The sequence below is a fragment of the Podarcis tiliguerta genome (assembly GCF_965153285.1).
Source record: "Podarcis tiliguerta genome assembly, chromosome: 3".
Lineage (NCBI taxonomy): Eukaryota > Metazoa > Chordata > Lepidosauria > Squamata > Lacertidae > Podarcis > Podarcis tiliguerta.
Window position 1 is genome coordinate 52,687,959 of NC_139536.1, and position 25,466 is coordinate 52,713,424.

Below are 25,466 nucleotides of genomic sequence, written 5' to 3' on the forward strand. Positions count from 1 at the left end.
GAACTGAGGTTCCCCATCCAGTGCGAGTGCAGCGGAACTGTAGCAGTATTACATCATTCAGAGAAAAGTGAACGATACAAAAGGAGAAAAATATGGAAGTAGGTGGGGACATGTTCCCCCAGTTTTCAAACACAGTGATTTTATACATTTGATTGAAACTTGGCATTTAACAGTTCCAAATTCTGACTACCTTTATTTAAGTGAACTTTAAGACCCCTGATATTCTCTGCTGTTATCTTTACGTACTGTATGTTATCCTATTCATACCTTTCAGAAGCATGTTAAAAGTAGTCAATTAGGCACACAGAGACAATTGTTCCTTCTGAAGTCATAACTGAATTCTGGGTACCAGACTTCTTCCTCAAAGAATGGAAAGATTAAATAACTTCAAACCTCTTACGTGCTGCATTTTTCTGCCACATAACATCATGGAAATTGTGATGGTGGAATAATTGTCTCTTTAGGACAGCATAGTAAGCAGATGTTCATACGCCCCAAAGGAACAAATGAACACAGCATGATGGCTGCTCCTCATTTCCAAATACTGGATTCTATTAATGAAGATAAATGTAAACTGCATTCTTCCCCAGTAATGCTTTTGCACGTTAAGCAATTGCAATTGCTATAGTTGTAACTGCAGGAAAACAGCAATTAACAACAATCATGCAGTTACTACAGAGACAATATCCTTCTGGTGTTGGAAGGATGTGATGCACACAGTTACCAATAGGACACAACATAATTTCTGCACAGAGAAGTGAATCATTTTATGAAAACAATTACAGTTTCCCATATTATATGTTTCTTCAGAACAATAATACTAATCAAAGAATGAGACAATGCTATTTGGCAAACAAATAGCTAAGTGCTCTGGAAACACTAAGATTTTTTCCGGGAAGAATGAAGATCTCAAGTGGGGCCTGGTATAGTGTATGAATTCAAAATTGTATTCTTCTATAGTGGTATGGTAATAGAAAGGTTGTATCTGCTGAGATAGTGTGACTCCTAAAGTTTTAGGGTCTTACAATCAGTGTTAATGCTGACAGATGCCTCCTTTGTAAAGTATTGATGCTTTCAAACAATATTTGTTCCTATGTGGTAGATCTGGATATGTCTGTAGAGCCCTTACGGAAGAGAATAGCTATACTCTGAGCACTTCTTACCCTGCATTCTTCAGACATTTGATGCTTCAGTCCACTGTGAATTAACCATTCAAAGCTTTGAATTGTGTTTTCAGAATTGTTCTGAGGCAAAGCCATAAGCTGGTTCTGATAAACAATAAAATGGAGTTCAAGATTATTATTATTTGCTTAGAAAGCATAAGGCTCTGCATGTTCTCAAGATCCTGCATTGGAAACTTACAGTGAAACACATATTTAATAGCAACATCTCTTCACAGAATAGCTAGCTGCTTACAAAAATGCAAGAAATCCCTTAATTCACCCACACCAGCCTAATGCCAGCCCCCTTTTGCCTTGGGTCCAGTAATCATTTAACTACATTTGGCTTGGCAGTCCTAGGAATGAGTTCATGATTCTTAAGTGTTGGTGCTAAGCTGCTGCAAGCCTTCTAGAACAAGCAGAGGAAGAAAACATCTTTGGGGGAAAGGCAGTGGTAGAGCATCTGCTTGCATGCAAAAGATCACAGGTTCAATCCCTGCAGGCAGGACTGGGAGAGATTTCCTATCTGAAATTCTGGAGAGTCACTGTCAGTGCAGAATTTGCTGAGCTAGATGGACACCAGTGGGTCTGACTCATTTGAGATGGGCTTTTCAGATCTAAGCCATCTCAGAAAGGGGTATAGCCAACCTCTTTTCAAGTACCTTCAGAGAAGTTCTCTAATGTTGTAGCATCCCAAGCTTTACTTAGACAGATGTCCTATTGATTTTAGGATCAGAGTCAACCACAAAATAAATCATCATCATCAACATCATCATCATCATCACTTGGGAAATGGATCTATACAGACTTAAAGAACAAGCAGAGGTTCCATTCACCCACACCAGTGTTTCAGATCACATGTGATTATTCAACAGGAGCAATTAATATTCCCATACCATCATTTCTAGTTTCAAGGTCCAAAGATGCTGCTTTCATATCTGTTTTGTTAGCTGTAGCAGACTCCTGTAGATTAAAGTGGAAACAATGGTGAAAGCAGGTTTAGATCCAAATACCCTGATGAACATCCTGTCTTGATTTCAGGCATAATGATGAAGTAAATATTACCTTGATTAAAGAGCTTTAAAAAAAATAATGTAAATGAACTATGAATGCTTGGACTTGAATGAAATTTGGCAGACTAGTTGGCAAAGAGAGATTTGATTTCATTGAGTCATGTCGTTTCCAGCAAAATGTCACTGGGGAAAAAGAAAATTCAGCCCAAGTCTTACTGCTTAACTATATTTGAGTTACTTGATTGCTTCTTCTAACATATTCAGCCAGGAAAATACTTTTATTTATTTATTTATTATTTTGGCCAGGCCGATAATCAGATCACCATATATATTATGCTGTTCTTTGAGATTCCTGACTTTGTGTGGAACTAGTTACTAATGGGAGAACTTGAATGATGTGCCCATTTTACTGCAACACTGAAACCTGTAAATCCCAACCTATTTGATCGCACAGAAAGGATGTAAAGAATTTGTTTGTTCCCGTCACTGGAGGGAAAAGTATTTGTAGGCAGGAGAGTTCCATTCAGACATTGGGGCTCCTGTACACATAAAGATAATTAGAGGATGGAACTGGTATTCTACTGGGCCAATAGGAGAAGTAGGCCCTCCATGCCTTTCTTTCCAGCACTTGGGCCTTTCCTCAGGCTGCCTCCACCCAACTCTCTAGACCACACGGCTCATCCTGGGCCAGCCATCCTCAAATACCAGGCTGCAATGTGCCTTTAAACTGTGGTAATGCTTTTTGCTTCCCTAGGTGGAGAGAAATGAGGGTGGGAGTAAGTAAACACCTTTTGTGGCTGGAATATAGCCAACGGTACAAAGGTAAAAGTCGTACCCATTGATCTGCCCTCTTTTGCCTCCGGCCCCAGCAGATTTCTCATAAGGAATGCAGCCCTCAGGTTGAAAAAGGTTGCCACCCTTGCTTAAGATAGTAAGGCCACTGCAGAAACTACCAGTTCCTAAGCCCTGCTTGTGCATGCCAGCCAGGGCAGAAGGGAATGGGGAGAAGATTCTGCTCTAAGCTTATACCCGTGACCTCTAATATTTGCAAATTAACTATATCAGCTTCAGATGGAGATTCTGATTGGTAGTTCTTGATTAAATAAATAGCCACATATTGTCAATTTCCATACATTATTGTCCCCTTCCAGAGAAGCAGCTTCTGTAATAGAAGTTTGGAGGCCCATTTTTCTATGAGTTGTTTCAGTGCCATTGGGGTAACATTTAAATGATCCAGCCCCATGGATGTTGATCTTTCCCGTGCAATTGGAAACCGCTCTCCTGATTCTCGTCAGCAGGACCCCAGTCTACACAGTTGGAACATTTAAATGTTACTGCATCAACATATTTGATTTTTCCCCACCTTCATTTTAGGAAACAGCTACTACTGCACATTACCTTCTACTAAATTCTTACATTTCCCACTCTCTTTTTTTGGACCTTAAACTAAAAGGACTGGATATTATCAGTTACTTCTCCAGCTTTTAGAGGCTTTAATTCAAAGTTTCCTATTTTGCTACTCTTTGCTGTTCATTAAGGCGGGTGGGGAGCGAGGGGAGAGAGAGCGCTGGCATTTTTTAGCCAAGAGCCTGATAAGTTCAAAAGAACCCGAAGCCTTTGAAAAGACAGCAGCAAGAACATCTGAACAACAAGTAAAAGAACTGACTGTTTCTCTAGGGAATCGGAGATAATGCACAGGGCTTTCTGTGGATCTTGTCTTTAATTTAGGCTCATATGAATTCACACCTTTTTTTTAAAAAAGCCAGTGGAAAAAGGAGACAAAATTCTCCTACTATTATTTATTTCAGGATTGCTGGACTAACTTAGTATTAATGTTAAAATAGTCATAGTCCGTCTATCACAGGTTCATGACTTTGGATGTTCTAAATTTGTTTTATTTGTAATTATGTCATAGAATCATAGAGTTGGAAGAGACCACAAGGGCCATCGAGTCCAACCCCCTGCCAAGCAGGAAACACCATCAGAGCACTCCTGACATATGGTTGTCAAGCCTCTGCTTAAAGACCTCCAAAGGTCTTTTATGATTGAATGTCCATTAGTCACCCATGGCAGCATGCAAATATTTTAAGAAAGATAGAATGAATGAAGCGCAACCTTTCATCAGTGCAGTAACTTCTGCTTTTGTCCAACAGCAACTTATTGAAAATATAGGGTTGCATTCAACGTAGCACTAAAGCAAAGCAAATCATTCTGTCAGTGCAAGGATTTCTCCTTGTGCAATGCAACATTATTCCTCTCCTCCCTCTGCGCATGCTCTAAATCTCTTCTGGAGCTACCCCAACCCTCTGGATCAGATTTTGGGGTGGTGGGGGTACATGCAAGGGGAAGAGGGGGCGAGTCTTGTTGCAGTCGTGTTATTCCTTACTAGCATAATTATTTAGTTGAATACCACTCACAAAAAGGCGAACTTGTGCAAGGGACTTCCACAGGCTGTAAAACTGCACAAAGCTGGTGCAAATTGCAGTTGGGATATTTCAAATATCTACTGCCAGCTGAATGTGCAAATCACTGTGAATTTCACTGACAACATTCCTCTATAATGTCTAAATCTGTTTTCACCAATGGTGCATGTTGAACAGGGTTCATAGCAAGTATGAAGCTGAGATGCCAATTCTAAAGTCACGCAGGAAAAGGTTCCACTGAAAACCAAGGAAGTGTTTAGGATTAAGGAAGAAGAAAAGCTATATACAACTCTATTGCTTCCTTCTGTTAATCACAGCATGCAACAGAGCTAAGGAATAAAGACGGCAGACAGCATCTTGGATTTATGCCTCTTGAACAATTCCAGAGGTCTTCTTCCTTTTGAAAATACTTAGCTAGAGATGAATAGGCTCCTGAAGAAATACAGTTGCCTCAATACAAATGGCTGATTTCTCAGATGTTAAGCCTGCCTGATTGCAACAGAACTGACTGCCAGCTGATGTATTTGTGTCTGAATTTAAGATTATAACCTTTGCAATGCTTTTAATCATTCTGCAGCGAGTGTGCATATATGCTATATAGGATGGACCAAGAAGCCTATTTGAAACTTAATTTTCTGGTCAATCCCACTGAACTTTTCCTTCAGGGAGACTAGAATTACATAAATTGCACTTTCTTTGAATTGCTTCAATATATGAATTACACCACCGTATGGTGTCCCTGGGCCAGATTCAATTCTTTGCATTCAAACTGTGACTAAAGCATGTTACCTTATACAAAAAACATGAACTGGAGAGGGTGAATTTTATGGGAGACATTAATCTATGCCAAAGCTGTTAGTCAGTCATGGTAGGTGGCATTAAATTTGCATGCTATGCCCATTGTGTGTAGCTCCAGTGGTCATTCTCTCTAGAAAGGAAAATAATTATACAAAGAGAGAGCAATTCAGTTTTTTAATCAATTTCCTTATATGTATCAAAGTACATATACAACTCAAATATACTATCATCTCCCTTCAGCTCTTTCCCTCTTGGATATGCCCAGCAAGGTGCATCTCAATCTTTACCTCCCTTTCATAAATACAAATAAGAAACAAACAGGCCCAGCATTTTGCCATCTGAGGCAGATGAGCAAATCACTACCCCACCGGTCAGTTGTATTGTACCCAAGGCTGACCAAGTTATTTTTGGCCCATGAAGCAGAACGTATAACAAATGCCTCTGCCTGGGAAGAAAAGCGCAATCATATTAAATTTAATAACTTACAATTTGCAGCTTTTTCATGACATCCACAACTAGCTGCCTGAGATTACCACCTGACTCTGCCTAATGGTAGGGCTGGCACTGGAAAATAATGCCTTTAAAAAGTCCAGAAGGTTAATCAGAGCAAAATAAAAATCCCTGGAGCTAAATAGACAAGGAATTTCATGTTTGAAAACCCACAATAAACATCTGTCAGAGACCTACTTCTCTCAAGAAATAAGAGGTTTAGCAGAGGGATATGCAGGCTAGCAATAAAATTCTATAAGCCTAAATCTGGACACCTTGCCCATGTGTTTCCATATTGCCTACTCAGGTTGTGTTATACATAGAGGTTATGAAGTCCAGCCAGCTATTCTGAGATGTAGATTTGAGCCATTTATGCTTGTATCACATTTCTTGGATATAGCTGTCAAATCCTGTCTTGACAGCTTGCAAACATTTAATGAGCAAGAACACAACTCTTTTTTTAAAAAAATGCTTGAGTTTATGTTGTCTCTTCCAAATACATCCTACTTTTCCTTTGCTACTGTTCTGTTATGCCCTTGTTTTATTAAAGGCTCTGACCCCATAAAGAGCTTACTTGAGCCACAGTGGATGTTGTTTCACTGCTTGGCAAACCAATCACAAATATTTTCAAATACTGTGTTCCTATATTTTTAATCTAGGCAACATTATCAGCACTTAAGCCAAGAGCAAATGCCTGGATATTCAGAAAGTGCCAAGGAGTCCCTAAAACTATACCAACAAGTTTAAGGGAGGGGAGAAATATTTTGCAGAAAATCCATGGCTATTCATTTGTTGTCCAGCAGAGGGTGACCTAAGTATGTTATAAAGCCAAAACACCAGTCTTCCGCTTTTATCAGTGTTTTCTTCTATACTGTCTAATAAGATGTGCCTGCAGCTTACAATAATTTTGAAAATAGACAGAGAGTCATATTTTCTCTAATTATCTTTGCTAGTTACAAAACACAATGAAGGGAATAAATCTTAATTAAAATATTTAAAATGTTCCATGGAAAATATGAAAAGTGTGTTCACCGTATCAGCAACAATGAGTTTTGTGGCACCTTAAAGACCAACCAATGTATTGAGACATAAGCTTTAATGGGCTAGAGGTGGCCTCTAGTTCATCAAAGTCAGTCAATAGGTTTGCTTCATTTTTATAATTTTGTGTTTTGTTATCTGTTGTTTTACTGTAAACTTGCTTTGAGTACACTCTGGTGTAGAAAAGCACAATAGAAATTATTTAAAGAAATGATTCCGGTAAATAGATATTGACCATTGTTATGCCACAGGCCAGATCCTGATCTTCCTCATCCCCTGTCAGCCAATTCTGACAGGTAATCAATCACCTGATGTCACAATGAAATCAGGTGACCCATGTATGCCTGCATGGTTTGAAACAAAGTCCTGTGGGCAAAGGCACAGGCTCCTGGCAAGCCTTAATGATCAGCTGATCATTGGCGCTTGCAAAGCTCAACACACAGGGCTTTGCAAACTCATGGGCCAAATGGGGAGGGCCTGGAGGGCCTCCATCATTATATGATACTAAAAGTGATACTAAAAGGCTGAAAGAAGAAATCCCCACATCATCATTAGCACCATCATCATTATTCATTTCATTTTTAGATCACTTTATATTTTTAAGAAAAAACCTCAAAACTATCCAGAATAAAACACTACAGAAAGTCAGATACAAAGAATACATTCAAAGCAACATAATTAACAGGAAACTAAAATATCATCTTAAAGATTTTAAAATAAAACAAATAAATATAAATTTAAAAACCCCCCAAAACCCAATACATTACTCAGTGTCGCACATCACCTAATAAGATACAGTGGTACCTCAGGTTACATATGCTTCAGGTTACATACTCTGCTAACCCAGAAATAGTGCTTCAGTTTAAGAACTTTGCTTCAGGATGAGAACAGAAATTGTGCTCTGGCGGCGCAGCGGCAGCAGGAGGCCCCATTAGCTAAAGTGGTGCTTCAGCTTAAGAACAGTTTCAGGTTAAGAACGGACCTCCGGAATGAATTAAGTACTTAACCCGAGGTACCACTGTACTTCATCACTTTTCCACAATGTATGATCTGATTGCTATGTTACATTCATGCAGAATTTTTACACGGAATTGGCATATGATGTACAGTGCAATTCTTAGGAATTATACTTGGAAGTAAATCCCCTAGGCTTGGATTCTAAGTTTGTGTCAGTGGAACTCCTCTGATGGGATGTTCCCCCTGGCCAAAGGAGAATGGGAAGTTGATTTTTACTCATTCTTCCTACAACCCCCAGCAGTATTTAAAAATCTGGTCTAGACAGTTGAAGAAGAACCCTCTAGAACAGTGGGGAAGGCAATGCAGGAGGAGAGTTTAGGGAACAAGTGAAAATTGCCTCCATCCTTTCAGCTAATGAAAGCCTACACTGGATCAGAGTCTGCGACTAGAAGGCAATCTATTGTTTGCAGAAGGGCAATTCAGGATGCAAGGCACTGAATTCACTCCTTGGTAAGTGCATTTAGATTTGCAGTCTCAATTCCTCACTGCCCTGCATAGTCATTTTTACCAATACAAAGCAAATGCAACGTGGAGGCAAAATGCTAATCTGTTATCCTTGGCTTACTTGGGCACTATTAAATATATAAGATTGCCGAACAATGGTAAATGATGCCAACTGGTTTGCATTCACCACAGATACTTCAGAAAACTCTCAGCACAATTTTAAAAGGCAATATTAGAATGGGATCCTGGCAACACCAGCATATTGTCATGCTAACTACCACCAGCATAAGCATTTATATCTTATTGGCTTCCAGAATTTGTTCACATACAGGAGTGCCAACCTGAACAAAATATTGGGGGAGGGGGAGACAGATCACATGAGACAGTGCACATACACCATTTGAGTGGCAATGCCCATCAACTTGGGTGGGGGCTCAAATATCTTATGGGGGAGCTGAAGACCCCTCAGTCCCTAGGAGTTGGCTCCTACGTTCATATACCACACTGGAAATATCCCTGGACTATTTGAATAACTGGAGGCAAAGTTCCAAAGCCCTATTTGGGCATTTACAAAGTCTATCCATGGAGGTGACACCAGTTGAGGGTGGAGGTGTACGTCATCACCACTTCCAATGTTTCTGATTAATAGAAGGGCTACAATGCTGCCAGATGGTTTGGTGAAAAGTATAAATACAATTTAAATAATTAAAAAAGTGTCTGTGGTTGTAATTAGGCCTGAATAAGCGCAGTTCTGTAAACAAACCCTGATCTGAAATATTATGGTTGCCATTTTGCAACCTGCCAACCTTCTCATGAATCTATTCATGAATTATTCCACAGAAATGAGCATTTATGCATTCTTGTGATTTCTGTATTCTCATATCATTTAGTGCCAAATCATTTGTATGCTCACAATAATCTAAATCTCCCACCAAACCATCTTTAGTCTGATTTCTGTGCCAAATCAGAGTGGCACAAGAACAACTGTTTATATATATCCCATAATGCACTACAAATAACTGGAGTGAGCAACTGACAATGTTTTGGAAGGCTATGAGTCAGGAAGGTAAATAGGATCTTTGTCATCTGTCCCCAAGAGACCTGTAACAAGAAACTCCTGACTCACCCAAATACTGTGAGTCAGGAAGGTAAATAGGATCTTTGTCATTTGTCCCCAACAGAACGGTAACAAGAAACTCCTGACTCACCCAAATACAATAAAGCCCCATTGCACTTAGTGACTATACTAAATAATGACACTAGACAGCAGAGCAATAGCAACCAACAAATGGAGTTCTAATTGCCAGCTGCTGCTTGGGGCTTGAAAAATCAAGCAGAATGCTACCTATGAGTTTTGCACACTACTATCCCATTGCAGTTTCCCCTCCTTACAAGTCATAATGACGTATCACTCCATGGAATCTTTCCATAGGAAAATAGGAGGTTGTCGTCTAGCAAGTCGTCTAGTTCTGTACTAGATTGGCTGGCAGCAGCTCTCCAAAGGTAGGCTGGAGACCTCCCTAGCCCTAAGTGGAGATCCTGATGATTGATCTTTGGATCTTCTGGTATGCAGATCAGCTGCTCTGCCATTGAGCTACAGCCGTTCTCCCTTTTGAATGCACAGTTTTCCTTTCTTCAAAGGCACAGAAGAGCTCATAATCCAAGCACAGTTACTTTTTTCTAAATCCCATTTGCTTCCAAAAGCTATGTAAACATCTCTGGGAAGGACTGTAGTTCCCATGTCTGAGCCATCCAAGCCACTCTATATTGAAAAGTATAAGAATGCTGTAGGCTGAAAGAAAAGTCAGAAAGATTTCTGAAAACACTCCAGCTGAAACCTATTTTTAAACATAAAGGAACAGCAAAAGGGGGAGTAGGGTGACTTTTTCCTACAATTTGCCGAAGTGCCACTTAAAGCTGTCCAAGGAGACGCCAAAGATATAGGATGCGATGCTGCCTAGAGAGATTGCATGATCTTGAGGAGTAGTGACGGTATTGACATTGTGTTTTCACTGTCGCTGCACTGACAGCACAGACTGTATCAAAAAGTTTTAAAAGCAAAATAGAGGTTAGATCCATTATCGATACTCTAAATTAAAAGAATAAATGAATCACCCAACTGTAGTTAATAGGCAATTAACATAATTCTGGACCGGTGTAGCTGAAAGATAATGAAAAAGCTGATTGCAAATGAACCAGGAGTAATGTGGGAGGTTGTAATAGTCCCATAACTCTGAATGAGAATCCTGCTTCCCCTCTTAATTCTGGATGCTTTGATTGGCGAGGGCCTTTATTGTGCCATGAAACTCACCTGTCAGAGAAGAGGACGTGGAAGGGGCCTTTATGTCTCAGAGGATGGGGCAGAGAGGGAAAGCTCCACATTTTGGAGACTGTTGTTGAAGAGAATGAGAAACAAAAGAGAAGAATAAGAACTAGCTGGGGAAAGGGTCAGTGAGGTGACTGCAGGACCCACAACTCTTTCTATAGGCACAATAGCAACACAGGGTAGAAATATGCCAGTCCAAGGGGCCTGGGTGACCCCCACATAATGTCCTATTCACACAGGAGAACTTGCTTTTGAGTAAGCATGTATTGGCTTGAGCACTTGGCAGGAATTTGTAAGTGGCTGCCAGTGTCATCTACTGTGACTGGTAGTGGGTCTCAATGGGGTCTCAGGCAGATAACTTTCACATCACCTTCATACACCCAAACTGACCCCCCAAAACCTGGAGATGCTAGGAAGTGAACTTGGGAGTTTCTGTGTGTGCAAAACAACATGGGTTCTACTATTAAGCTACACGGTAGGTAAAAATGAAGACAAAGATCCTGAAAAAGCCACATTTGCTGTTGCCATGAGAGAGGCTAGATGCTGTTGTTGCTTCTCAGAGCCTTCATAGTAACCCTTGCTGAGGAACCTGGATGCAGCCTTTAACTGCAGCTGCACAGGGTGCTTCAGCCTGCCTACTCAAACAGCTGATGGGCAGTCACCAATACATGGCCAGCTCATGCAGTGTTGTGTGCACTTTCAGTATTTATTCTGGGAGAAAATAACTTTGCCTATATAGCAGAAGCAGTGGTCCATTCAGGGCAGGGAAATGAATGTAAACTAGGTTAAAAGCCTTCACTCTCTCTATTTGACCTCTCAGGTCAAATAGCACACCTCTCAGTTGAGTGGTGATTTTCAAGGCAAAGCGGCTAGGAGGTGATTAGAAAGTAAGCTAAGAGGACCCATTGATGGCTTTTTTGCTGGGCAGAGGAGGGGTTATAATCTAGAGATGACCCTGATGAAACTACTGTTGGGACATGTTACTAAAAAGCAGGGACTAGGTGCTGGAACTGGGTGGCTTGTAGCCAACCTGGATGATTTTATCTCCATGCTCTTACAATAGTCTGAGCCCTACGTGAGCACTTAGATTCATTTAATGTAATGCCACTGTTTAAAATGGTTTTCATTTAATGCTGTAAGTGACAAAGATCAAAGGGATAATAATGTCCTTTTTTTCCCTTTGCAGAAGACTCCTCTATCCGGATTTTAAAACAGATAAGCATGTCTTTACCTGTTCACCAAGGGTGAAATGATTCTATTATCACATTTGCACAAAATGGCAAACAAATTGCAGTCCTGGAAAAAGCTAGCATGTTTGTTGGAGAATCTGCTTCTCTCTCTCTCTTTTAATGGACTCACTGAAAAATGTTCATTTATTGAAAATGACATGTCATCACCCCAAGTTCCACTCTGACCAAGCTAAACTGAATTACCACAGATTTTATGGAGGTGTTTAATGAATGTCTAAATCTGGATTTCAGATATTGCACTTCATATGTCGTTCTCTAAACTGCCTCACCATATTGCTTGATGCATAGTTAAAATACTATAAAATGACTAAGCATGGATTAACAGAACTGTATACTGCCTAATTGTTAATAAAGCACATAAGCAGTTATTATTATGACTGCAATTGTTTCTTGGGTTGCTGTTCTATTTTCAACAGGAACAGATTCAAGCCTTCTTCCCTTCCTACTCCTTCCTTTCCCCATCCCAAGTCATGTTTACACAAACTAGGGACATGAAGCTAATTTGTTTATACAGATACAGTATCAAGCAGAAAGTCAATGGAGTGACCTCCAGATGTACTTGAACTACAAATCCCATCAGCCCCAGCCACTGTGGCCAATGGTCAAGGACGAAGAGGCTTGAGTCAAAAAATGTCTAGAAGGCACCACATTAGCTACCCTTACCTATGTACAGTAATAAAATGACCTCCAAAAAGTGGCACATTCTAGAGAATGACAGGTGCTCCTGTGTCCTGATCAAATGAACATGATTTTAGTGTGCTACCTGAATGCTAGGCACAGCTATTTTTCTTTGTATTGTATATCCTTAGTGTCTGATTCTTTCCACAGAGTGTCACTCATATCCACATGTACTCTTAGATGCATATTGGGGGGGGGGGGGTTACAGAGATGTAGAAAGCTGACAGGAAATCATGGTGCTCAGCAGAAAACGAGATATTTTTGACTCTCTAAGCCCACTGGGCAATGGATGACCTTCAAAATGTGATGCCCACATGACATTGTCAATGGAAGTCTTCCAAAAACTATTGTGCATCCTTGGATCAATTTAACAGATCCTGATGTGGGTAGAAAATAATAATAATAATAATAATAATAATAATAATAATAATAATAATATATTACTTATACCGCACCCATTTGGCCGTCCCTCCCCAGCCACTCTGGATGGCTCCCAACATAATATTAAAAACACAATATAGAACATTTTTGTGCTTCAAGTGTTTACTACTTTCCATTGATGAATATTGTGAAGCTCATTAGCTCAGAGGAGCCAAACATGACATCATAACAGTGGCAAGACTGAATTTGGGCTTAGTTTTCCTGAGAAAGAGTTGTTTTTGCTCCTTCTCTCCTGTCCCTCTTTCAAAAACGAGGAGGATCCAGCCAACTGTACCCATCAGCAGAAGTGCTGAGCAAGGTCTTCCACTTGTGCTACAGGCTTCTCCTCCTCCCACCCCCATCCCAACTCCTGAAATTGGCTCCGGTGGAGTGGGGGGTTGGCAGTGCATGGGGAAAAGAGACAGATGAATCATTCCATATGGCAAACCAAAATGCTTACCCTGACATAACAATTGCCTTAGCAAAATACTGAATGAGTTTGTTTTTTTCTTGCAGGGCTCTAGGGATCAAGATTTATCCGCAGACCCAAATCAATTACTTTTACCCCAAGGAAGCACTTCATCTTTTTCCCCACCCAAACTCTATGAAGCTCACTTGGCCAATTACACTCCCTCAGTCTAATGTACCTCATAGGGTGGCTGTGGGGATAAAATGAGATAACTCATATGTATGTATATTTCTGCCGGGAGAGAGAGAGAGAGAGAGAGAGAGAGAATTTCGGGATAACTATATAAACACCTCTTTCTATAGTAAATATCAGCTATATTGCATAATATTCATCAGGTTTTAGTGCAATGATTTAAAGTAATCTCTTTTTCCTAAGCATTTTAACACAATTGTTTTGAAGCGCAAAATTAATCTAGCTGCTTTGAAACCCTCCAAAATATGAAATAAGAAATGGGCTTAAGAACAGGAGCTTTCGGGAGGAGGGAGAGAAAGGGAGGTTTGAGTCCATTAAATCCTCCTAAATACTCATAAGCTCATCAAATTTCATCTATAGGATATTTAAATGGCTCCAGTTAATACAAAAGTTGAGCCCCTCACCCTTGTCAACATCTTATTCTTTATAACATTCCTCTGAATTTGCACTTGGGAAGTTTTATTACCTCTAGCAAATGGAACTGTGTTCCACAGCTAAGGCAATGCTGAATATTCTCCCATTTTGATTTTTGAGCTAAAAATAGTGACTCGAAAGAACAGAAGTAAAGGTAAAAAAAAGTAAAGGACCCCCGGACTGTTAAGTCCAGTCAAAGGCGACTATGGAGTTGTGGCATTCATCTCACTTCAGGCCAAGGGAGCCAGCATTTATCCACAGACAGCTTTCCGGATCATGTGGCCAGCCTAACTAAACCACTTCTGGAACAAAGGGACACAGTGACTGAAGCCAGAGTGCGTGGAAACGTAGTTTATCTTTCAGCTGCAGCGGTACCTATTTATCTACTTGCACTGGTGTGCTTTCAAACTGCTAGGTTGGCAGAAGCTGGGACAGAGCAACAGGAGCTCACTCCATCGTGCAGATTTGAACCACCAACTTTCTGATCAGCAAGCCCAAGAGGCTCAGTGGTTTAGATCACAGCGTCACCCGCTCCCTCAGAACAGAAGTATTCGGCCTTTTAACTGTGGGAATATTCATTTTTTTCATTTATATTTAGTGACCTGCCTACTGCTGTGGTGTAATTACTCCCTCTACTATTAAGTGAGCCTGTGTGATGTTGTGGTTAAAGTGTTGGACTAGGACTTAGGAGATCAGGATTCAACCACAAAACTCACTGGGTGACTTTGTCAATCACAGTCTCATATCCTAACCTATCTTACAGGGTTGTTGTGAAGATAAAACGGGGAAAAAGAGAACAATGTATGCAACCTTGAGTTCAATTGGAAGAGAGGTGAGATAGAAATGCAATCAATCAATCAATCAATCAATCGTATTTAAAGCCATTTTGTTGCTCATAAACCATTTTATATTGGCATACTAACACCTTTAAACCTCTATTCATCTATAAATAAGTATTAGAATTGTGGTAACAGTGTGGTTATTGCTGAATCTTTGGAGCAAGCGGACTAATTCTGGCCCATGCTAAATCCTCAAATTAAGCTAGTTTATCAAAGCCAATGTAATTCTTTCAAAGTGAAACTGTGTACAGTACAATCTCAAGAGTAGTATTGCTAAGTCTCCAGAATTGACATTATTGTGATGTAAGATACTTGTTTATGCAAATGTGTGCACTAGTGCACTAGCAAATCTCACAATACATCACTGAAGACCATAAATCAAACTTTGGCTTTGCTCAAATGAACAAATTTTGAAACAACTCTTTTGCAATTCCTATACTTTGCCTTGGTCCTAAATTAGCCACATTTCACAGCCTTTTTAATAACAAGCAATGCAGTTAGGATATTATCTGTTTGCATTTAGCACTACTGATGAACAATAGTTCAAATTTTGAAAGTCGGGGCTTCAATAATAAAGCCTGATTTTCTTAGCAATCAAACACAGGCACATTCAACCACATCCACACACATGTCTTTGTGAATAGGACTCAAAACAGCTGCAACCTTCTAGAAATTAATTGGATTCCAGATCATTTGCATTTTACATAGTTTACCAATAAAAGATTGAGATAGCGGCTTTATTAATGTGCAGACTAAAAAGCTTTCATAAATAAAGTAAGGAGCACTTTGCCGAGCTGTAATCCAAATTTTAATAAATACACTTACCTCCTCCTCCACTCCTGATAATACTGCAGGGCCCCCTCCAAGGTGAGAATTGATATGCAGGACTCAAATGCAGGCAGCTGTTGAGGATGCCTAGTGATTGCCTAGGGCCCTTACAGGACTTCATCTGGCTAGGCATTATGATTTGATAATGGCCATTTTCAGACAACACCGAAGGCAATTCTAGGATTTACTGTCACAATAGACATACTAAAAATAAAGTCAGTGTAAATAGATTAAGAAACTGACAGAATAACAAGGCAGAAAGAATTAGAATGAAAACAGAAATACCAGATGACAACTAAATGCATTTGCAGTGGTGGAGATAGGATAAGGGAGCTGGTGGATTTATCTGCTGAGTGGAACGTTTTCATCCTGCTTCCGTCCTGATTAAGTGAATGGTTATTTCATTGGGAAAAGATTAAACTAGCATTCCAATACAGTACTCTTATCTTGTCCAGATGCCCATTGAGCCTCACTTCTTCCTAAAGCGAGACAAACCTCTTTGCTTATTTTTATTTAGTCATAGAAGTCAAATCTCAATTCATTAACTTGCAATGCAACCAGGGTTGCCAACTTGAATAAAATATGGGGGTTGTGTGGTCAGGTAAGCCCCACCCCACATAATTGATCACAAGGCACACACATACCATTTGAATGGCAATGCCCATCAACTTTGGGGCCCCCAAATCCCTCAAGTGTTTTTATTGGGGGACCGAAGGGACCTTGGCCCTTGGGAGTTGGCTCTTATGAGTGCAACCCTATACGTATCTAGGTCCACCTGAGTCCAATGGGACTTACTCCCTGGTAGGTGTGCATAGGACTGCAGGCTTAGACAAGATTGCCACTTACATGGTTGTATCTCTGACTGAGATGGTATGCCCTTTTGAAGCACAATTTACGACCACAACAAGTGTTTAGTCCACTGTCACCTCCCTTGCTCTGGCACTGACAACCAGCATAGAGCTGAATGCTGTACAGTGGGCAACTTTTTAGGACCAAAGGCACATTTGGAATTTTGAGAAAGTGTCATGGCCACCCCCTCCCAGTCAATTGTTTCCCCCTCTCCCAGGGGTCTGGATAGAAGTTGGATTCAGTAGAATAAAAAGAGACCCTCTTGAATTTGCATGGTTTCACATGCCCCCCAGCCTTCCTCCATCAAATTAAAATAGGGATGGGGAACATTAGGCTGGAAGTGGCTGGAGAAATGTGGTAATAATAACTAAATGCAGAGTCTCCTTTCCTTCTGCCAATCAAGACACAAATTGGGAGAGGTAAAAAAAAGAAGTGTCTCAGCAACTGACCCTGCCTTCTTTGATTGCAAAGCAATATATTCACTATGAAGAAAGTTGTTGATTTTGATAGGGTTTACATACAAGTGTACCTAGGCTTGTAGCTGTAGAGAGGAACATGCCACACTTGGCAAATACATTTAAAACTACTGATCGCTCTTAAGAAATGCTAGAAGGAGTAAAGTTCGGCATTTCTTTGGCCAGGATTTAAAAAATCAGGAAGATCTATAGGTCGAATTCTCCCCTTGCCCCACCTGGCAAACCACCAGAATACGCTATACATACAACATCGATTTTCCAAAATAGCCAAAATAGTCTATTGGGAACTGAGCATGCTCAGTAACCATAGAACACTGATTGAGGAGGAGGAGGGAAATGACCTGGTGTCTCCTGGAAGAGGACATGGCTAGTTGGGGTGGAACCCTGAAAAGCAGCACTCTGCATTGCAACATTTTGTTGTACTTCTAAGATGCATAATGGAATGATAAGAGTGTCTGAGCACAACATCATCATCTTATTTATTTGAGTTTCATTAACCTTTGCTGAAAATCTGCCAATGTGATTTTGACAGCTCTGGATAGCCAAACCAATTTAACATTTACACATCCCAGGAAGGATTTGAGAGACACAAGCTCCTGCCATTTGTTCCTTTTAAAGGCTTTGTGTATTACAAGCAAGCTTCTGAACAGTCAAGTGGGGTTTGGATTCCTAGAGCAACCTTGTTTGTCAGCGAGAAGGAACTGAATGGTTGCTGCCTCTAAGATAATGAAAACAAGTCCATTTTTGTTTCCACTATGCACAGACATCAGAGCCTATGTCAAAAGAAGGAGGAAATGAGGAAAGCAGCACACCAAACTGATGGCACAACGCACAGTCTCTGGCAAGATGTCAAGAAGGTTGCTGCATGGTGTGCCACTTAGCAGGGAGGCACAGAGCCCCCATGCCCACGTTTTCTGATAGCTTCTTTAACTGCTGTTTTAGAAGCCTCAGGAAGGACCATGATTGGCTAAAATGTGTGTGGGGGGGAATGAAAGAAAAACTAACAAAAAATTAGCAGGTGATGATTTTACCAAGAATGAAGCATTGTGGTATAATCTTGTCCTCTGTCCTGGTGTTCCTTTATCCTGTTTTCCCCCCCAATCATGCTGGGCCTTCTTACATGGCTGGTGGATTATGTTCAGTTTAGTTGGGCCACAGGCTGGTCTTGTTCATCCTTGGAGGTGTGGTGGCAGAAGAAAAAGCAGTTTCTTAATTTCAGCTCTGAGAAACCGGGGAGAACCCTTACACCCCTAGGTTAATATGCAGAACGGCAGTGAAATGTGACCTGTTGATGTTGTTGAAATGACAAACAATGAGAGCCAGTGTGGTGCACTAGACTTGCACTGGGGAGACCCGAGTTCAAATCCTCATTCAGCCATGAACCTCATTGGGTGACCTTGGACCAATCACTACATCCCAGCCTAACCAACTTCACAGGTTTGTTGTGAATGTAACATCAAGCTGTGGGGGGACCATTTATGTTACCTTGAGCACCTTGGAGAAAAGGTGGGATATAATTTAATAAATAAATATAATTGAAGCTAATATTTACTGATGAGAGTAGTAAGGTCCTTGGTGTCAAACAGAATGCCATTCTTACAATGTCTGGTGGCTATTCTGGGGTCTTCATCAGGAAAAGGGATGATTGCAAGGACTTTTGAATGACCTCTTCCCTGCTGGGTTCTATCAGGATGCCTTCTCTTACGAAGTTCAGTTAAAAAGCTGGCCTTCCACACCTATCCTTAACAAAATAATTTATCTTTTTAGAAGCATTTCAGGACACCGCAAGAATCTCAGTAATTCTTTCACTGAGCCAAACATCTAGCACTCTTAATTTCTCAAATGCAGGGATAATTTCTCACACCCCTCCGAAAGTCCCCTCCCTCCGCTCTAATGTGTCGATACAATTTAGGCTAATGCAGTGCCTGGCAAAGACAATTAATTTTGGTTTTGCTAGTATGGTTGTCAACAAGTGCTTCAAAAAAAAAAAAAAAAAAGGCTTCTCCCAATATAAGCGCTTTGCTACAAGTTTCGGTGTTGTTGCTCTGAAGTTTCAGTGCAACTCTTCATCTTTTTAAGGCAAACTGCAAGCATCTCATTGCATTTTCCTCATTAATGTGTCAATATGTTTAATTTTAATCAAGTAAGTAATACTAAAACACAAAACTGGGAAAAGCTCTAGACCTTTTGAAATGCTAAACAAGACTTTCTGGTTTCTATGAACTGCTCTATATTCTTGGTCATATACACTATAAGTGATAAAATTCTGTTGGTGGTTTTCCTCCACCCTCACCATCATCAACAAACCTTTGGTGAAATAAGGTTGGGCTGGTTTCTCCTTGCATAAACAGAATATTTCAAAAACATTGCATGGAGAGTTGTTTAAAAATCCCCACAAAACAGTGGGGTTTAACAAAGAGACTGAAGAACAAAAGACAATGCTGGTTCTGCAGGCTAGTGAAATTTTTGACAGGCTAGCTGGATTATTTTGGAAAAGTGAAACTATTGTGCCAAGCTTCTGCGTCCTGCTCCTTCCCTGGACTTGCCTTTTGGGGTCTGGAGAGCGGCTGCCAGTCCAAGTAGAAATACTAGGCTAAATGGATAAATTGACTTGGAATAAAGGCAACTTTTCATTATGCTATGACTTTGGATTATGGCCAGCACAAGACCATATTGTGATGATCTTGATCTCTGACTTCCCAGCTGTTGAGGTGTATATATAGCTGTTCGGTATTGGTCTGATCTAATGTGTTACAACAACCAGCTCAGACCTACAATTTAAATAGTTAAGGGCTTTTAAATCTAATTGTAAGTGGCAAAAAGCTAATTCAATTTATGTTCCTCCCAACCAGCCATGGTTGTTTTTTAACATTAATTTTAAATGCTGATTTTGGCATTAGCTTGGAAGAAGCAAAAGTCAGCCTGGTTCTGTTTGTCTTCACAGACTAACCTTTGCTTAAAATTGGTTACGGTCATTGCAGTGAGCAATCACACACACACACACACACACACACACACACACCTGTACCCATCCATTCCCCTTGTTTTGTAGTATACATATTAAGTATGCTGAGAGCATTTTAGATCTGTGCCTAATTTTTCCATCAGTGACTAAGCACCTTTCAGTCATTACCAGAGTCATTAATTTAAGTATCAACGTTGTCTGGATGTACTGTTCTTCTCCAGTGCCAAGGATGTCCAGGCAGCCATTGATTTAAGAGACAATATCACTTGCTTCCAAGTTTATGAGGCAATAAACAGCTCCCGCATATTGATGAATGCGAAGGTGTTTGCTCAGCACATTTGCAGGGGCCGTTTATTACCAAGTGCTGTGCTTTAAAAGCAAATGAAATTGCAACTATTCTCTTCTAGGTTTCTTGCGGGTGGGGACAGAATGGAGGGGGGGGGGGAGAAATAAAACCTGTTGTTTTTAATTCGTTCTTCCGCTTACCTTCCTCTTGCAAGTAATTAATATGACTGACGTTACCCTGCTGATTTCCTTCCAGCAAAATGGTTTAAGACAGCTGTTGGATTTCTTATGCTATTTCCAATGAAAATGCTTTAAATATAGCCAGAGAAAGGAAACATGTCTCAGAACTCAATAGTACTTTGGTATAGACCTTGAACAAAAAACTCCAATATCAATCGTATTTTACTAAGTACAGAATAATCACAATTTTTTACCATTTTCCCACTGCCTCAACCTCTCCCCAGCATATGAGAGAATAATAGTAAAGTAAAATCCTATTGGTTTTTCTTACCATTCTCAGCAGTTTTTGAAGTGATGCTTCATAAGTGGGGGGTTCTCCTGACATTACATTCTTTATGCCTCCTCTTGGCTAACTCATCAGGAGCTGGAATTGCAAGATTATTATTAATTTCTCATGCAGTCTGAAACACCATTTGATAGCTTTGAAACAGAGTGATGAGTGTGTCAGCAAACTACAGGTGAGTTTACAGAAGCCAGCAAGAATGCTTTTTTTGGAATCTGGCTATGCTATACATTATTTTGGCGTGGGTGGGGAGGGGGGTTAGAGAGAGACGGGATGGGGGAGTGGGAGATTAATTACATATCTCTGTGCCACCAGTGTAGTTATGAGCATGCCAACTAGGAAAGCCGCCTTGGGGGGGAAAAATTAGACAATCAAAAATGCAAAACTAATTTATACTTGTGGCAATCTCATTTTGTTCCTCATTCTCCATTTTCATCATGGTGAGAGACTAGGGCTTTTGTTTTCTTTGTGAAACTGTTGGCCCATGCAAGGGGTACCTCCATATGAAAACAGGCACCCAGGTGCAGACCATCCTTTTGGAACAGGGCCTGTATTTGGAAGTTTGCTTCTGCAACAGGGTGCAGTGATGAAATCCTCATGCCTAGCACTGGTGGTGGCTGCTTACAACATAGTATTTTTTTGCAGGATCTGAAAGCCCAGGCAAACGTTTGCATGGGTGGCTGATGTTGATAGTTTGTGCTCTTTCAGACGTACCCATATGATGAGGCTGTACTGTCAACACCAAAATAGCACCATTTTGAAGTATTTTCTGCCTATGGTACAGAATAAATGTATTTGTTGCCACAAGGCAGACTTCTAGGATATCCAGAATTCACACAGGGACCCACCCAACAACCTTGGCTCAACCCCTTATTGAGAAGCATGAATCCCAGGCCACTGCTAGCCCTCATGGGATTACCAGCATCAAGCACCAACTGTCCTTGCTTTGCAGTTGGTTGCTTCCTTCTGCTAATACCTTTCATGCCTTTTTCATGGACATTCAGTGCCAGATCATGTGGCTAGTCTGGGAATGAATTATGGATTTGCCACAGCAACAGTTTTGTGATCAGACTAGGTGCCATGCTTTATCTTCACCATTCCAATATCAAAGCACAGCTTGCCATAGTGCGCTCTATAAGAAGTAAGTTATTAGTCTACTGCAACTAGGAACAAAAGGCATTGCCTTATACTCTGAGTCACACCATTAGGCCCATCCAGCTCAGCCCTACCTTGAGATGCTGGGGATTGAATCTGGGATGCTCTACCCATGAGCTATGGCCCTTCCACAAAACTATGACTGGATCCAGCAATGGGTCATAGAGGTGTGGAAGCAAACTTCTACATACAAAACCTTGATCAGGAAATAAATGCTAGCACAGTGCAGTGCTGCACCTAACAGCCCCTTTTTGGTCCCCATTCACCACACAACTGTTAGCCTGATCCGTACAGCCCAAGTTGCTGCTCTGCATAGTTATGCACACTTTGTATCATGTAGCCATGCTGGTTCTAGAATATACTGGAATGTATTAGCAAAACTTGATATCTACCAGTAATTTATGGAAGTGAGGATAAAATGTGGTCTCTAATAAAAAAAGCACTTAGTGATTGTTGAGATTTTGCTACCTGTCTCTGCTCCTGTTCCTTGTTGGCCTGCTCTCCTCCCCACTATTATTATTTTTATGTATTTAGTAGAAATGAGTAAACCTCGGCCTTCCCTATGCTCACCTCGAAATGATTTGCAAATGAACTGATTCCTCCACTGCAACCAGAAACACACCAGTTCATTTCTTGATACAATTTGAGGGGTTTATGAAATGAGCCCCCTTTCCCTAACAGATCCCTCACAATCTTTCTGTTTTCTTACCTGCAAAAGTCAGGATGCTGGCAGTAGCAGCAACAGCAGAGAGGAAAGCATTCCCTTCTTTCCTTGTCTTGACATACTCCATGGCATGTTAAGAGGCTTGAAAGGGCAGTGGCCTCATAGGAAATGGAATTTATCCAAATGTCATTGCATTTCAGGCAACACAGTTCTCTCAGCCATGATATGCTGCAGGAAGAGTGGTGGTGCTTGTTGTGGCATATACTAAGGTGATGGAGACAGAAGGGAAAAAACCCTCCTCCCTGCTCTCCAATGCTCCTTCTGCCATTGTCTCCATTTGCAGATGAGGAAGGTGTTTTGGGACCTGATGGTCAGGGTTGGCCAAGAGAAGGGAATCTGGGAAAGCTTTTCTGGCCTGGATGTTGATCTGAGCTGGAAAAGGGTTTTTGTGTATGGAGGTGCGGTGTGTGTCCTAAAATCTTGCCTCTCATTCCAGGTGCCACTGCCACCTGAAGAATTCCAACTAATTCCAGTTCATTTATGAGCTCGGCTTCAATGAACTTAGCTAGTATATCCAATTCATAGTGGCCACACAACCCAAAGGACTGGAGCTACTTTTCATGCTGCAGTTTGCACTTGGGCCATGCTCCAAAAGTGCTTTCCAAAGAGTCGGCACAAAAGTACATGAAACAGCTTGCAATTTTAAAAATGCTATCAAACAATATGTTCTAATTACTTTCCAATTTCAGCAAACTGTTTTATCTTGGAAATTTAACATCAGGATTATACTTTATTTCATGGCTTTTATTATTTTAATCATAAATTCTTGGGGGATGTTACCGTGTGGAGTGTGCGCCTTCGCAAAGGTAGGTGGTCTTCAAGTAACTGATTAGGCATTTAAAACTCTGCACAACCTACTCAGTTTTTAATTAGTTCCATAAATTACCACGAGGCACCATAAATCCAATGCCATCTTTATTAGAATAATACACTGATATTGAGCTGATTTTTTTTTTTCATTTGTAAAGAATTTTAAGAGGCTCACTAAGTAATCCTGTGTGGTAAGTAATTATCTCTATTTTGTGGAAGTAGAAACAAAGATCAAGACAAAATTACTTGCCCCTGTTCAGAACAGATAGGTTCAGATAGTTCTCTTCACTCATTGCTAAATCATTATTCTCTCTTAAACAACTTGTAAAATGTGACAGTCCCAGTACTCATTATTTTATTGCTTTACTGTGCTGAATTACAATACCAGAATCCCTTTGGCTCAATATTGACAGTTCTGCTTCTCAAGCATTAGGACCATGATCTATTCTGTGAACATGGGGGTCCCCACAAAGTTCAAGGGAGCCTTCCACCCATTCTTCATTGGCAGCCTTTGATCAGAAGGGGCACATTCCACAATGTACCTGCCCTGTCAGGCATGGGAGGCTCTATCACCTCCCACATATGTTGAATAATTTGCTTTAAAGATTTATAGTTTACCTTTCATTGATACCAATAACGGGCCCAGTTGAGGGGGTAGAGAGAGAAGGGTTTTTTTGGTGTGTTTTTTAAAGTCGGTAAAACAAAAAGGCTGTTCTTAAATCATCAGCAAATAAAGCAACTAAAAACAGCTAAACAGAGGAGCTGAAACAGAGGAGCATCACAAACCTAAAAAGCCTAAGTAAACAGGTACGTCACCACCATATCACTGCCTAACATACTCATAGGTATGGATGGGGCGGGGGGGTCTGTGTCTTGGGACAACTTTTACATTTCATCCCCGTCAGACACTATGCACGGATTGGAATGTACATCTGCAAATTAAGTTACATAATCAACGAACCAAACTGCATGAGATGTACTGTATTATGAGGTGGTTCAAGGGCTGCCTCTTTTTCCCCAACATTTTAGTCACTTAGAGCAGTTCTGTGTCTGAGTACTAAAATACCCCTCAAACTATGTTAAAATGTTCCCAGAAAGCTACCATACATAGTAACCTACAGCCTCTTCATGGGGAGTTTCACAGAGAAAAAGATGGCTGTCCCCATGTTTACCTGAGGGCAGTGATCTTTTTCTCCTCACAATGTTCTTGGTAGCCTTAAAATGACTTTTCTTTTCAAAATAGTTACCTGTACACTGCCCTTCACCAAACTGGGTTTCATTTTGTGTGTAACGAGAGAGTAAAAAGCTCTTGCTCTTAGTAAAATCAAAACTCTACATTTCCTTCCAAGTAATCCATCACACTTAGGGCCCAACAATATGTAGTATTAAACCTGCCTTTGCATCTAATGTGCAGGGGAATTTTGCACTCAGCTTGCTAACTCACCATTATCCCCAAAGTATCTGTAACATGCATTGGACCTGCCAGGTCTCTACTGCTGACAGGACTCAAGGTGGGGGTGCTATTATTGGCTTATTAAGATTGGTATGCTGACATTTTTCTGTGGCTTCATATTCCAGTTATTAATAGGCCTCTTCTGCCTATTGACCTTGTTCTGCAACCTCATCAATATCTACTGCTCTTCATTATCCATTCTGTGCCTCCTTTTCTTTTTAATAATATATTGTTGGGGGGGGGGGGGAGAGAATTCACCCCTCCTTTCTGGATCTCTTGTCAGGGCTCACAACTCACTTCAACATCAAACAACTGTTTATGAAAAGGTGGGGGGCCATATTCCTACATGAGCAAGCTTCCTAGGGCCACATGCAAGTGGTGGATGGGTGCAGAGGCAGAAGTAAGCAGAGCACCAGGGAGACTCTTAC

The 25,466-nt window shown here is 40.7% G+C and overlaps 2 long non-coding RNA genes across 2 annotated transcripts in view; one reads left to right on the forward strand and one right to left on the reverse strand.

Annotated features, from left to right (window-relative positions):
* The window catches only part of LOC310674704, a 35,154-nt gene that overhangs the window by 4,321 nt on the left and 5,367 nt on the right, over positions 1–25,466 (reverse strand). The window contains exons 3-6 of the long non-coding RNA XR_014509718.1: positions 20,885–20,977; positions 2,057–2,123; positions 1,164–1,268; positions 268–356 (exon numbers count right to left, since the gene is read on the reverse strand). This is a non-coding gene — a long non-coding RNA (uncharacterized lncRNA). The remainder of the gene's footprint in view (positions 1–267; positions 357–1,163; positions 1,269–2,056; positions 2,124–20,884; positions 20,978–25,466) is intronic.
* LOC310674708 lies at positions 9,592–12,346 on the forward strand. Its single transcript, XR_014509722.1, has 2 exons — positions 9,592–9,885; positions 11,895–12,346. It is a non-coding gene; the product is annotated as an uncharacterized lncRNA (long non-coding RNA).